This window comes from Triticum aestivum, chromosome 1A (genome assembly GCF_018294505.1).
Source record: "Triticum aestivum cultivar Chinese Spring chromosome 1A, IWGSC CS RefSeq v2.1, whole genome shotgun sequence".
Classification (NCBI taxonomy): domain Eukaryota; kingdom Viridiplantae; phylum Streptophyta; class Magnoliopsida; order Poales; family Poaceae; genus Triticum; species Triticum aestivum.
Genome location: NC_057794.1, coordinates 33596233 through 33612320, shown reverse-complemented (window position 1 = coordinate 33612320; position 16088 = coordinate 33596233).

Sequence of the window (16088 nt, the reverse complement as noted above, 5' to 3'; positions counted from 1 at the left end):
ATAGTCGGCTATGATGGCCACCATGGCATCATCGCAGCTCAATTGATAGAATGTCCTGTCGATCAGCTCCACAAATATGTCCGGATCCTCTTCGAGTCCGGGATCGAGGGCCCGGTCAGGGTCCTCCGGTTGTGGAGGTGGGATGTTGAGCTCCCTTACAGCTCTTCGCAGTTCCTGCCATGAAACAGCAAGGTGAGTATTTATGACGAAGAATGCGAGGAGGTTGGGAGTAAAAAGTGACAGCTCACCCAACTTGGAGGGTTGTACATGGAGAATCCATCCCGTGGCTTAATACGGATGAACTCCTCTTCCTCTCCCTTGAACAACTCGGACCGAATTTTTGCTAGAGCAGCAGCGGAGTCCGGTCCCTTACGCCCGCAGCGGATGGCATCATCTTCTCTGTTAAAGCGCCACATGGGGTGCCCTCGATATTGAAGTGGTTGCACCCCCGCATTATACATATTGACATAACTTCGATTATTGTCAATCCTGATTGAGCCAGCGCTTTTATCCGGCCCATCAGGTAAAGGACTTCTCCGTTATCTTCCTCCTGAGGGCTCCATGGGCGCCAGCTTCGGCGTTTCTTCAAAGGGGCATCGTCGAACTCGGGAAGACCCCTCCGAATAGGATCTGGAAGGGGGACGTCCTCCATGTAAAACCACCCCGAAGGCCAGTCTTCGGACGTCTTCTTCGGGGTACCGGACAGGTATCCGGTCCCGGCGATGCGCCATATTTTGGCTCCGCCCACTTGATATATTGACCCCTCCTGTGTACGAGGCACAAGGCAGAATAGCCTCTTCCACAGCTCGAAATGAGCTTCGCAGCCTAGAAACAGCTCACAAAGGGCAACATAACCAGCGATGTGTAATATGGAAGTGGGGTGAAATTATGCAACTAGAGAGCGTAAGACTCCAGGAGCCCGTGGAGGAACGGATGGATTGGAAATCCAAGTCCCCTTAGTAAATAAGGGACAAGGCATACCCGCTCCCCCTTGGAGGGATTGGGGAAGCTCTCCGCTTGCTCCCCGCCATTATAAGTGGCGAGCCCGGCTCGAACGAGGACCATATATGCTGGAGGGAGAAATCCCTGGGTCTGTAACTCTACTAATTGGCTGTGCGGGACGGAACACTTCTCCCAATCACCGGGCTTAGTGCTACGGGAGCGGGAGGAGGAGCTGATATGGCCGGCCATGTTGGAATGGATTTTTCCGAGCGCGCTCCGATGGATACTCGCCGTGGGAGGATGGTGTGGTTTGGATATAAGAATCCCCGCCCCTTTAATAGACAGTTTACTTACATGGCTAGGGTGGCGAATGTAAAAATGCACTGGCTCCTCGCATTCGCTCGACGCGTGGAAGATAGCCCTTATTGGGCGCAGAAGCCAAGAAGTGCAACATTTATGGGTAGTCGGACACTACTCAGCAGATATGCATAATTTGGAGAAGAATCTGCCTTGCAATGCCGAAGACAATCTACGCGCCGGACTCGTCGTCATTGAAGCCTACTTCGGGGGCTACTGAGGGAGTATGCTACCTCTTTTAGCACTGCATTGGTTTTCCCCGAAGAGGAAGGGATGATGCAGCAAAGTAGCGTAAGTATTTCCCTCAGTTTTTGAGAACCAAGGTATCAATCCAGTAGGAGGCTACACGCAAGTCCCTCGTACCTGCACAAACAAATAAATCCTCGCAACCAACGCAAATAGGTGTTGTCAATCCCTATAGGGCCACTTACGAGAGTGAGATCTAATAGATATGATAAAGATAATATTTTTGGTATTTTTATGATAAAGATGCAAAGTAAAATAAAGGCATAGTAAATAGCAAAGTAAATAACTAAGTAGTAGGAGATTGATATGATAAAGATAGACCCGGGGGCCATTGGTTTCACTAGTGGCTTCTCTCGAGAGCATAAGTATTCTACGGTGGGTGAACAAATTATTGTTGAGCAATTGACAGAATTAAGCATAGTTATGAGAATATCTAGGTATGATCATGTATATAGGCATCACGTCCGAGACAAGTAAAGCGACTCCTGCCTGCATCTACTACTATTACTCCACTCATCGACCGCTATCCAGCATGCATCTAGAGTATTAAGTTAAAAACAGAATAACGCCTTAAGCAAGATGACATGATGTAGAGGGATAGACTCATGCAATATGAAGAAAACCCCATCTTGTTATCCTCGATGGAAACAATACAATACGTGCCTTGCTGCCCTTACTGTCACCGGGAAAGGACACCGCAAGATTGAACCCAAAGCTAAGCACTTCTCCCATTGCAAGAAAGATCAATCTAGTAGGCCAAACCAAACTGATAATTAGAAGAGACTTGCAAAGATAACCAATCATACATAAAATAATTCAGAGAAGATTCAAATATTATTCATAGATAGACTTGATCATAAACCCACAATTCATCGGTCTCAACAAACACACCGCAAAAAGAAGATTACATCTAATAGATCTCCACATGAGAGGGGGAGAACATTGTATTGAGATCCAAAAAGAGAGAAGAAGCCATCTAGCTACTAACTATGGACCCGTAGGTCTGAAGTAAACTACTCACACTTCATCGGAGAGGCTATGGTGTTGACGTAGAAGCCCTCCGTGATCGATGCCCCCTCCGGCGGAGCTCTGGAACAGGCCCCTAGATGGGATCATATGGATACAGAAAGTTACGGTGGTGGAATTAGGGTTTTGGCTCCATATCTGATCATTTGGGGGTACGTGGATATATATAGGAGGAACAAGTACGTCGGTGGAGCAACAGGGGGCCCACGAGGGTGGAGGGCGCCTGGGCGGGGGGGGGGGGCAGGCGCGCCCCCCTACCTTGTGGCCTCCTGTTGATTGGCATGACGTAGGGTCCAAGTCTCTTGAGTTGTATTCGGTGAGAAAATCACGTTCTCGAAGGTTTCATTCCGTATGGACTCCGTTTGATATTCCTTTTCTTCAAAACCCTAAAACAGGCAAAAAACAGCAATTCTGGGCTGGGCCTCGGTTAATAGTTAGTCCCAAAAATAATATAAAAGTGGATAATAAAGCCCAATAATGTCCAAAACAGTAGATAATATGGCATGTAGCAATCAAAAATTATAGATACGTTGGAGACGTATCAAGCATCCCCAAGCTTAATTCCTGCTCGTCCTCGAGTAGGTAAATGAAAAAAATAGAATTTTTGATGCGGGGTGCTACTTGGCATAATTTTAATGTAATTCTTCTTAATTGTGGTCTGAATATTCAGATCCAAAAGATTCAAGACAAAAGTTCATATTGACATAGAAAATAATAATACTTCAAGCATACTAACAAAGCAATTATGTCTTCTCAAAATAACATGGCTAAAGAAAGTTATCCCTACAAAATCATATAGTCTGGCTATGCTCTATCTTCACCACACAAAATATTTAAATCATGCACAACCCCGATGACAAGCCAAGCAATTGTTTCATACTTTTGACATTCTCAAAACTTTTTCAATCTTCATGCAATACATGAGCGTGAGCCATGGATATAGCACTATAGGTGAAATAGAGAGGTGGTTGTGGAGAAGACAAAAAGGGGAAGATAGTCCCACATCAACTAGGCGTATCAACGGGCTATGGAGATGCCCATCAATAGATATCAATGTGAGTGAGTAGGGATTGCCATGCAACGGATGCACTAGAGCTATAAGTATATGAAAGCTCAAAAAGAAACTAAGTGGGTGTGCATCCAACTTGCTTGCTCATGAAGACATAGGGAAATTTTGAGGAAGCCCATCATTGGAATATACAAGCCAATTTCTATAATGAAAAATTCCCACTAGTATATGAAAGTGATAACATGAGAGACTCTCTACTATGGAGATCATGGTGCTACTTTGAAGCACAAGTGTGGTAAAAGGATAGTAACATTGTGCCTTCTCTCTTTTTCTCTTTTTTTATTTGGGCCTTTTCTCTTTTTTATGGCCTCTTTTCTTTCTCCTTTTTTTATTTTTCGTCTGGAGTCTCATCCCGACTTGTGGGGGAATCATAGTCTCCATCATCCTTTCCTCACTTGGGATAATTCTCTAATAATGATGATCATCACACTTTTATTTTTCTTACAACTCAATAATCACAACTCGATACATAGAACAAGATATGACTCTATATGAATGCCTCCGGCGGTGTACCGGGATATGCAATGATGCATGAGTGACAAGTATGAAAGAATTATGAACGGTGGCCTTGCCACGAATACTATGTCAACTACATGATCATGCTAAGCAATATGACAATGATGGAGTGTGTCATAAACGGAACAGTGGAAAGTTGCATGGCAATATATCTCGGAATGGCTATGGAAATGCCATAATAGGTAGGTATGGTGGCTGTTTTGAGGAAGGTATATTGTGGGTGTATGATACCGGCGAAAGGTGTGCGGTATTAGAGAGGCTAGCAAAGGTGGAAGGGTGAGAGTGTGTATAATCCATGGACTCAACATTAGTCATAAAGAACTCATATACTTATTTCAAAAATCTACAAGTTATCAAAGCAAAGTATTACGCGCATGCTCCTAGGGGGATAGATTGGTAGGAAAATACCATCGCTCTTCCCCGACCGCCACTCATAAGGAAGACAATCAATAAATAAATCATGCTCCGACTTCATCACATAACGGTTCACCATACGTGCATGCTACGGGAATCACAAGCTTCAACACAAGTATTTCTCAAATTCACAACTACTCAACAAGCATGACTTTAATATCACCATATCCGTATCTCAAAACAATTATCAAGTATCAAACTTATCATAGTATTCAACACACTCATAAGAGAGTTTTATTATTAATCTTGCATACCAAGCATATTAGGATTTTAAGCAAATTACCATGCGATTAAGACTCTCAAAATAATCTAAGTGAAGCATGAGAGATCAATAGTTTCTATAAAACAAATCCACCACCGTGCTCTAAAAGATATAAGTGAAGCACTAGAGCAAAATTATATAACTCAAAAGATATAAGCGAAGCACATAGAGTATTCTAACAAATTCCAAATCATGTATCGCTCCCTCAAAATGTGTGTACAGCAAGGATGATTGTGGTAAACTAATAATCAAAGACTCAAATAATACAAGACGCTCCAAGAAAAACACATATCATGTGGTAAATAAAAATATAGCTCCAAGTAAAGTTACCGATAGAAGTAGACGAAAGAGGGGATGCCTTCCGGGGCATCCCCAAGCTTTGGATTTTTGGTGTCCTTAGATTATCTTGGGGGTTCTATGGGCATCCCGAAGCTTAGGCTCTTGCCACTCGTTGTTCCATAATCCATCAAATCTTTACCCAAAACTTGAAAACTTCACAACACAAAACTTAAAGTAGAAAATCTCGTGAGATCCGTTAGCGAAAGAAAACAAAAGACCACTTCAAGGTACTGTATTGAACTCATTATTTATTTATATGGGTGTTATACCTACTTTATTCCAACTTCTCTATCGTTTATAAACTAATTTACTAGCCATAGATTCATCAAAATACGCAAATAACACACGAAAAACAGAATCTATCAAAAACAGAACAGTCTATAGTAATCTGTATCTAGCGCAAGATCTGGAACCCCAAAAATTCTAAAATAAATTGCTGGACGTGGGGAATTTATCTATTAATCATCTTAAAAAAGAATTAACTAAATAGATCTTTCCAAATAAAAATGAAAGCAGTTCTCGTGAGCTCTAAAGTTTCTGTTTTTTACAGCAAGTTCAACAAGACTTTCCCCAAGTCTTCCCAACGGTTCTACTTGGCACAAACAATAATTAAACACAAAAAACACAACCAAAACAGAAGCTAAATAATTTATTTATTAGTAAGCAGGAGCAAAAAGCAAGGAATAAAAATAAAATTGGGTTGCCTCCCAACAAGCGCTATCGTTTAACGCCCCTAGCTAGGCATAAAAAGCAAGAATTGATCTAGGTATTGCCATCTTTGGTAGGCAATCCATAAGTGGCTCTCATAATAGATTCATAAGGTAATTTAATTTTCTTTCTAGGAAAGTGTTCCATGCCTTTCCTTAATGGAAATTGGAATCTAATATTTCCTTCCTTCATGTCAATTATTGCACCAATCGTTCTAAGGAAAGGTCTACCAAGAATAATAGGACATGAAGGATTGCAATCCATGTCAAGAACAATAAAATATACGGGCACATAGTTCCTATTTGCAACAATAAGAACATCATTAATTCTTCCCATAGGTTTCTTAATGGTGGAATCCGCAAGGTGCAAGTTTAGAGAGCAATCATCAAAATCACGGAAACCTAACAAATCACACAAAGTCTTTGGAATCGTGGAAACACTAGCACCCAAATCACATAAAGCATAGCATTCATGATCTTTAATTTTAATTTTAATAGTTGGTTCCCACTCATCATAAAGTTTTCTAGGGATAGAAACTTCCAATTCAAGTTTTTGTTCATAAGATTGCATCAAGGCATCAACGATATGTTTAGTAAACGCTTTATTTTGACTATAAGCATGAGGAGAATTTAGCACGGATTGCAACAAGGAAATACAATCAATCAAAGAGCAATTTTCATAGTTAAATTCCTTGAAATCCATAATGTTGGGTTTAGCAACATCTAGGGTTTTAATTTCTTCAATCCCACTTTTATCGAATTTAGCATCAAGATCAAAAGATTCAGAATGCTTGGAATGCCTTCTAGGCAAAGGTGCATCATATTCAGTCCCATCATTATCAAGATTCATATTGCAAAACAAAGATTTAATAGGGGACACATCAATAACTTTTAGATCTTCATCATTATTTTCATAGGAACTAGAAGAACACGCTTTTATAAAGGCATCTTGCTTAGCATGCATCCTAGTGGTTCTTTCTTTGCACTCGTCAATGGAAATTCTCATGGCTTTGAGAGACTCATTGATATCATGCGTAGGTGGAATAGATCTAAGTTTCAAAGAATCAACATCAAGAGCAATCCTATCAATGTTCCTAGCCAAATCATCAATCTTAAGCAATTTTTCTTCAATCATAGCATTAAAATTCTTTTGCGAAGTAATAAATTCTTTAATATTAGAATCAAAATCAGAGGGCATATTATTATAATTTCCATAATAATTGTTGTAGGAATTACCATAATTATTAGAGGGATTACTAGGATAAGGCCTAGGATTGAAATTTCCTCTATACGCGTTGTTACCAAAATTGTTCCTACCAAAAAAATTCACATCCATAGATTCATTATTATTCTCAATCAAAGTAGACAAGGAATATCATTAGAATCAGAAGAAACACTCTTATTAGCAAATAATTTCATAAGTTCATCCATCTTTCCACTCAAAACATTAGTTTCTTCTATCGCATGCACCTTTTTATTAGTAGATCTTTCAGTGTGCCTGAGGGAGTCCTGGATTAGAGGGTCTCCGGACAGCCGGACTATATCCTTTGGCCGGACTGTTGGACTATGAAGATACAAGATTGAAGACTTTGTCCCGTGTCCGGATGGGACTCTACTTGGCGTGGAAGGCAAGCTAGGCAATACGGATCTGTATATCTCCTCCTTTGTAACCGACCTTGTGTAACCTAGCCATGTCCGGTCTCTATATAAACCGGAGGGTTTTAGTCTGTAGGACAATAGACAATCATACCATAGGCTAGCTTCTAGGGTTTAGCCTCTCCGATCTCGTGGTAGATCAACTCTTGTACTACTCATATTATCAAGATTAATTAAGCAAGACGTAGGGTTTTACCTCCATCAAGAGGGCCCGAACCTGGGTAAAACATCGTGTCCCCTGCCTCCTGTTACCATCCGCCTTAGACACACAGTTCGGGACCCCCTACCCGAGATCCACCAGTTTTGACACCGACATTGGTTCTTTTATTGAGAGTTCCTCTGTCGTCGCCATTAGGCTTGATGGCTCCTTCGATCATCGATAGCAATGTGGTCCAGGGTAATACTTTTCTCCCCGGATAGATCTTTGTATTCAGCGGCTTCGCACTGCGGGCCAACTCGCTTGGCCATCTGGAGCAGATCGAAAGTTACGCCTCTGGCCACCAGGTAAGGTTTGGAAGCTTAAATTACAAGGCCGACATCCACAGAGACTTGATCTTCGACGGATTCGAGCCCCTGCCTTGTGCGCCACACGATCACGATGAGTATGATTTAGCTCTACCATTAGACAGTGTTCAGGAGATCGCACCGGCAACCGCTCCGACCCTCAATTCGGAACCAGTTGCGTCGTCCATGGACGGGTGGATAGACCCCGCCACGGAGGCTGCATCCTCAGCGGCAATCGAGCCGAATATCGACCTTACCCTTCACAAGAGCCGTGTTGCCAAACTGATGGATCCTTCTCCGGCCACGGACTCCGAACCGCCTGCGCCCGTGCCTATCAAATCCGATTGGGCGCCGATCATGGAGTTTACCTCGGCGGATATTTTTCAGCACTCCCCCTTCGGCAACATACTGAACTCATTAAGGTATCTCTCCTTGTCAGGAGAATCCTGGCCGAACTATGTCCAGTAGGATTGGGATGTGGATGATGAAGAAATCCGCCGCCCACCCACCACCCACTTAATAGCCACTGTCGATGACCTAACCGACATGCTCGACTTCGACTCCGAAGACATCGACGGTATGGACGACGATGCAGGAGACGAACATGAACCACTGCCCACAGGTCACTGGATGCCCACTTCATCATACGATGTATACATGGTGGACACACCCAAAGAAAACGACGACGAGGAACAGAAGGGTGCAGCGAAGGGTTGTTCCCTCGAGAAGCAGTCAAAATGGCGGTGTAAGCGCCGCTCCAAATCCCACCTCGGCAGAAACAACAATCATATAGACCCAGCGTTAGAGCAGGGTGAACCATCGTCTGACCACGGCAACACGGAGAATCAAACCGAACAACCCGACTCTGTCAAAGATAACAGTCCGAACGACATCACACCAGACAAATGCCCGGAGCAACAGAATGCCCATCAAAGGCTTGTTGCCACTGCGAGGAGTCTGAAAAAGCAGAAGCAAAGGTTCAAGGCTGCACAAGACACACTCAGAATCAGATGGAGTGACGTACTCAACACTGCAGTGAAGTACGGCGGTAATCGCCACACCAAGAGCTACCTGAAGCGAAATTTGCTACCTGAATTCGATGAGGAGGCCTTAGATCCCCCGCAATTAGAAAACAAAACGGCCATCCGTCGGATAGGCGACCTCGTGGCCAATATAGAGCGGCAAATGACGCTGCACATAAGCCAGTACGCGATCCACGCAAGGGCTCGCATCAAAAGGACGGCGCAACCAGACCCATATACGGGCCACGCAAGTGCGCTCCAGTATGCAATACAAAACAACAAACATCCGAACACCACGGTACACCCAAATACAGGGGTGCCGCACACCCCCTATGTTTCACCGATGAGGTACTGGACCATGAATTTCTAGAGGGATTCTAACCCATAAACAAAGAGGCGTACGACGGAACAATAGACCCTGGGGTCTGGATTGAGGACTATATCCTCCATATCTACATGGCTCGAGGAGACGATCTCCACGCCATCAAGTACTTACCCCTCAAGCTCAAAGGGCCAGCTCGGCACTGCTTAAAAGCCTCCCCAAAAGCTCCATTGGAAGCTGGGAAGGGCTGAAAGACGCTTTTCGGGAAAATTTTCAAGGGACTTATGTCCGACCACCAGATGCAGACGATTTGAGCCATATAACTCAACAACCCGGAGAGTCAGCCCGAAAGCTTTGGAATAGGTTTCTTACTAAAAAGAACCAAATAGTCGACTGCCCGGACGCTGAAGCCTTAGCAGCTTTCAAGCACAGCGTTCGAGATGAATGGCTTGCCAGACACCTCGGCCAAGAAAAGCCGAGAACAATGGCAGCATTAACAAGCCTCATGACCTGCTTTTGCGCGGGCGAGGACAGCTGGCTAGCCCGATGCAGCACCAGCGACCCAAGTACATCTCAAGTTAGAGATGGAAACGGGAAATCACGACGCAGCAAAAATAAGCACCGGAATAAAGAAGACAGCCCGAAGAGCACGGCAGTAAACGCCGAATTCAGAAGCTCTCGGTCAGGTCGGCAAAAGCCACCCTCCAAAGGCAACAGAGGCGAACTGTCCAGCCTAAACAAAATTCTGGACCAGATATGTTAGATCCATAGCACCCCCGGTAAACCTGCAAATCATACCCACATAGAATGTTGGGTCTTCAAGCAGTTCGGCAAGCTCAACGCCGAACATAAGGGGCAGGATACACCAAGCGAGGACGAGGACGAGCCTCGCAAGCAAAGCACTGGGGAACATAAGAAATTCCCACCAGAAGTCAAAACAGTAAACATGTTACACGTGATAAAGGGGAGAAACAAAGCAGCACCACTATAGAAACATGCCCCAGGGCCTATCACTGCGGAGTTCCGCCACTGGTTGTCTCAACCGATCACTTTCGACCATCGGGATTACTCGGCAAGTATCCGGCGTGCAGGATGGGATGCCTTGGTCTTAGATCCAATAATTGACGGATACTACTTCACACGAGTCCTGATGGACGGCGGCAGCAGTCTAAACCTAATATATCAGGACACAGTCCGCAAAATGGGGATAGACCCAACAAAAATTTGCTGCAGTAATACTACCTTTAAAGGCGTAATGCCAGGCCCAAAGCCTCATTGCACGGGCTCCCTACTACTAGAGGTTATATTCGGCTTCCCCAACAACTTCCGTATCGAAAATTTAACCTTCCACATCGCTCCATTCCAAAGTGGCTATCAAGCACTAGTCGGACGCGAAGCTTTCGCTCGCTTTAACGCAATACCGCATTACGCTTCCCTCGTGCTTAAGATGCCCCGTCCACGCGGTATCATTACAGTAAACGGAAATATTGAGCGCTCCTTGTGTGCCGAAGACAGTGCGGCTGCTTTGGCAGCCGCACACCAAACGGCCTCACCAACTAAAGCATTTGACAGGTCATTAAGACCACGGACGCGGTTAGATGTGTCCGGCGCAGCTATATGTAATTAGTACAGGTTTGATGGCCACACCCCTATTACAATACAAGGGGCTCAACGCGCGCAAAAAAGTGACGATTAGGCTCAATTTTACTCATCTTGAATTATACATGGTTTCTTTAGTATAACCTACCTTTTTGCACGACAACTTTTTAACTAAGTTCCTCTCTTTTACAGATGACTATTGAGGGAGTCCTGGATTAGGGGGTGTTCGGGTAGCCGGACTATACCTTCAGCCGGACTCCTGGACTATGAAGATACAAGATTGAAGACTTCGTCCCGTGTCCGGATGGGACTTTCCTTAGCGTGGAAGGCAAGCTTGGCGATGCGGATATTCAAGATCTCCTACCATTGTAACCGTCTCTATGTAACCCTAGCCCTATCTGGTGTCTATATAAACCAGAGGGTTGTAGTCCATAGGCAATAAACTCCATACACAACAATCATACCATAGGCTAGCTTCTAGGGTTTAGCCTCCTTGATCTCGTGGTAGATCTACTCTTGTACTACCCATATCATCAATATTAATCAAGTAGGAGTAGGGTATTACCTCCATCGAGAGGGCCCGGACCTGGGTAAAAAACATCTTGTCCCTTGTCTCCCGTTACCATCCGGCCTTGACGCACAGTTCGGGACCCCCTACCCGAGATCCGCCGGTTTTGACACCGACATTGGTGCTTTCATTGAGAGTTCCTTTGTGCTGTCACAATCAGGAAGGATGCCTCCTACAGTCTTTAAAGACGGCGCCGTTGCTAAGGGAGCCTTGGCAGTCGGCCGAACCCTCCGGCTAGGTGGTTTCCTCATGACCGCCTGTTCGGCTGTTGCGCCGACGGTGACCTCTCGGGTCATCAAAAGCAACCTACACGTCAGCTCGAAGCTCGTCGAGCAGCTAGATCCAATGGATCTCTCTTCCGTAAATGAGCTCTTGGATCGCATCGCCGCCTTGGGGGTCACTACGGATTACGACCAGGTTGGGCTTAAACCCGATCTAAGAGAAATTAACTCTCCCCAAGTCACCCACCACGTTGCCGTGGTAGAGGCGCAGTGCGGCGACCCTTCATCTATTTTAAGGACTAGCTACGTCCAAATTCCCGACTCCTACAAGCCGGATACCCACGGAGAGGAGGATGTAACTCAAGACCTGAGCTTAGGATCAAGCAACGGGCTAGATTCGTTGGACAACATCCAAGAATCCGAACTTCAGAGTTCGGAAACTCTTCGGCCTCCGAATCTTGGATTGGGTGAGTTTTCAGATTCAACGACACCCGCCCACCTAAACATAAGCGATCTCTCCCAAATCAGGCAGAGGCCCGAGGAAATAGTACATCATTACTGGGCCAGATTCCTCCTGGTTATGAACAGGATAAAGGATTGCCGCGAGGGAGACGCAATCTCAATTTTCTGCAGTAATTGCATGGACGAGGGAATCCTTAACGCCGTAAGTCGTCGTGATATTACACGCTTCTCTGACTTGGCGTCCATAGTACAAAAATACTATGCGATGGAAAGCGCCTGGAAAACCGAAATAAAGTTTTGGGATAATCCGGCCTTGAATAGTAATCCTGTCCGAACTAAGAGGGTGCATCATCATAGGACACCCGGGATAAACACCAAAAAACCAAAACCCTCTACAGGGCATGGAACCGTACTGGAAAGGTGGCTTGATGGACCCTGTAGAATTCATAGTACAGAGGACGCCACACAAACTCACAGCCTTAGAGCATGTTGGATACTCCGGCAGGTGGCCAAAATTGGCGAGGACCTCTTAATTCTGGAGGCCGCAGAAAGCCAGCCCGAGGACACCAGTACTGTTCTCATAGTCCTCGAGACTTTCGCATCAAACAATATGCGAAAAAGAACACTCCGTAGCCTCGCCGAAGTCTATCAATTTGCAACAATAAATCCATGGAGCGACAATACTATTACCTTCAACGCAAGTGATGAACCTAGATTCCGAACAGCCCGAGCACCAGCCGCATTGGTCCTCAGTTCCATAGTGGATGGCTTTCGCCTCACCAAGGTGCTCATGGATGGAGGCAACGGACTGAACCTCATTTATGAGGAAACCCTTCAAAAAATGGAAATAGACTGGAACCGCATCGAGCGAAGCAGCACAACCTTTAGAGGAATAATCCCCAGCCGAGAAGCGCGCTGCACAGGAAAAATCACACTAGATGTGGTGTTCGGCACGCTAGATAATTACAGGTCCGAAGAAGTCATGTTTCAGGTGGCCCCGTTTAAGAGCGGATATAACGCTTTAGTAGGGCGAGAAGCATTCACAATCTTCCAAGCAATACCCCGTTACGGGTACATGAAGCTTAAGATGCCCGGGCCGAATGGAATTATTACTCTAGCTAGTGATCCGGACATAGCACTCCGCGCCGAAAACAAGACGGCCGCATTAGCCCTTGAGGCGCTATCCGAAGCCTTAGTGGCCGAGGAACTGACGGCGCTGCGCTCCACGGTTAACAGGGATGATGTGATACTCGATAAGAGATCCAAATCCACATGCTTCAAGCCAGCCGACGAAATAGTCAAATTCCAGGTCCATCCAACGGACCCCAGTAAAACGGCTTCAATCGGGGCACGACTGAACCCTGATACAGATGCCGCACTATGAGAGTTCCTACGAGAGAACTGGGACATCTTCGCTAGGCACCCTTCAGACATGCCAGGGATCCCACGCAGGCTAGCCGAACACAGCTTAAATATCCTAAAAGGATTTAAACCTGTCAAACAAGCCCTTCGGCGTTTTTCCGAACCCAAGAGACAAGCTATGGGAGAGGAGCTAGCCAAGCTATTGGAGGCCGGATTCATCAGAGACATAAAACATCCGGACTGGCTAGCAAACCTGGTGATGGTACCAAGAAGGAAAATCCTGGCGCCTGTGTGTCGACTTTAAAGACCTTAACAAGGCTTGCCCAAAGCATCCCCTCCCCCTCCCCCGCATTGACCAATTATCGATGCCACCGCAGGACACGATTTGTTGTGTTTACTCGACGCATACTCCGGTTACCATCAAATCGAGATGGCAGAATCAGACCAAGCTGCAACAGCATTCATCACACCATACGGCCCATTCTGCTTCAACACAATGCCCTTCGGGCTAAAAAACGATGGCCCAACATATCAGCGCATGATCCAGACATGTCTGGCAAATCAGATCGGCAAAACAGTGGAGACGTATGTGGACGATGTGGTCGTCAAATCAAGACATGTCGAATCTCTAGTAGATGACTTGAGGCTTACATTCGATAACCACCAAAAATATGACATCAAGCTCAACCCGGAAAAATGCGTCTTCGGCATTCCAGCCGGAAAGCTCTTGGGCTTCATTGTATCCGGTAGAGGAATTGAAGCAAATCCAGCCAAGATCCGAGCTTTGTCACAATTGGATATCCCAAAGGACCTCAAACAAATATAAAAATTAACCGGATGTGTGGCGGCTTTAAGCCGCTTCATCTCCCGCTTGGGAGAAAAGGCACTACCCCTCTATCGCCTCCCTCGGCGCACCGAACACTTTGAGTGGACAGAGGCCGCCACGGCCGGACTTGATGAAATAAAAGCCATATTGGCAACAAACCCAGTCATGGCCGCGCCGAACACCGGCGAACCAATGTTATTGTACATTGCAGCAACACATCAAGTTGTCAGCGCAGTACTCGTTGTCGAGCAGGAAACGAATGGACACAAATTCCCCCTTCAAAGGCCGGTCTACTACGTATCCACCATCCTCACTCCATGCAAATCACGGTGCCCGCATTATCAAAAGATTGCATACGCGGTATTCATGGCATCCCGGAAGCTACGACACTACTTTCAAGAGTGTTCCATAACAGTAGCCTTGGAAGTACCACTCAACGATATTATCAACAACCGCGACGCAACGGGCCGGATTGCAAAATGGGCCATCGAGCTTCTCCCGTTCGATATAACCTATAAGCCATGGCGAGCTATTAAATCGCAAGTTTTGGCCAACTTCGTCGCAGAATGGACGGAGGCCAAGCTCCCTAAAGAGTACGGCACATATTCAAACTGGATTATGCATTTTGACGGCTCCAAAATGTTGGCCGGACTGGGGGCTGGCGTCGTCCTGACGTCCCCCACAGGAGACACAGTCCAATATGTGCTCCAGATCATGTACATGGATTCCAACAATGCAGCCGAATATGAGGCCCTCCTACATGGCCTCCGGATAGCAGTATCCATGGGTATCCAGTGCCTAGAGGTACGCGGGGATTCAAACCTCGCGATATCCCAAATAAATGGAGACTTCGACGCCAAGGACCCAAAAATGGCAGCTTACCGCAACACCGTCCTAAAAATGTCAGCTCGGTTCGAAGGGCTGGAGTTTCACCATATAGCCCGTGAAAACAATCAAGCAGCGGACGTCCTGGCACGCATCGGAGCAAGACGCGATGCAGTCCCCCCCAACATCTTTTTGGAAAGATTGTTCAAGCCATCCGTAGCATGGGAGGGGGAACCCGCAAATAACAGCTCGTACCCAGCCGCACCACTCGACGCCGAACAAGCTGACACAATTGGAGGCTCTGCCAATGAAATTACACCTTCAGCCCACGTAATATTGGCGGTCATCACCCCGTGGACAAAACCATTCCTAGCCTACCTTACTAGGCAGGAACTCCCGGAGGACCAAAACGAGGCCCGCTGCATAGTGCAGCGATCTAAAGCCTATAGAGTCCATGAGGGAGAGCTTTATAAGAAAAGCACTACCGGAGTCCTTCAAAGGTGCATCTCCGAAGAGGAAGGGCGGAACCTTCTGGCTGAAATTCATGCCGGACTCGGTGGTCACCACGCCGCTGCTCGGTCCCTTGTTAGCAAGGCTTTCCGTACAGGCTTTTATTGGCCGACGGCCCGGGCAGACGCTCAGGACCTAGTCCAACGATGCGCTGGTTGCCAACTTTTTGCCGACCAAAGCCATATGCCACCCACCGCACTCCAAACTATACCCATCACCTGGCCTTTTGCGGTCTGGGGGCTTGACATGGTCGGACCCCTTAAAGGTGGGACCGATAGGAAAAAATACTTACTGGTCATGGTGGATAAATTCACCAAATGGATAGAAGCCAAG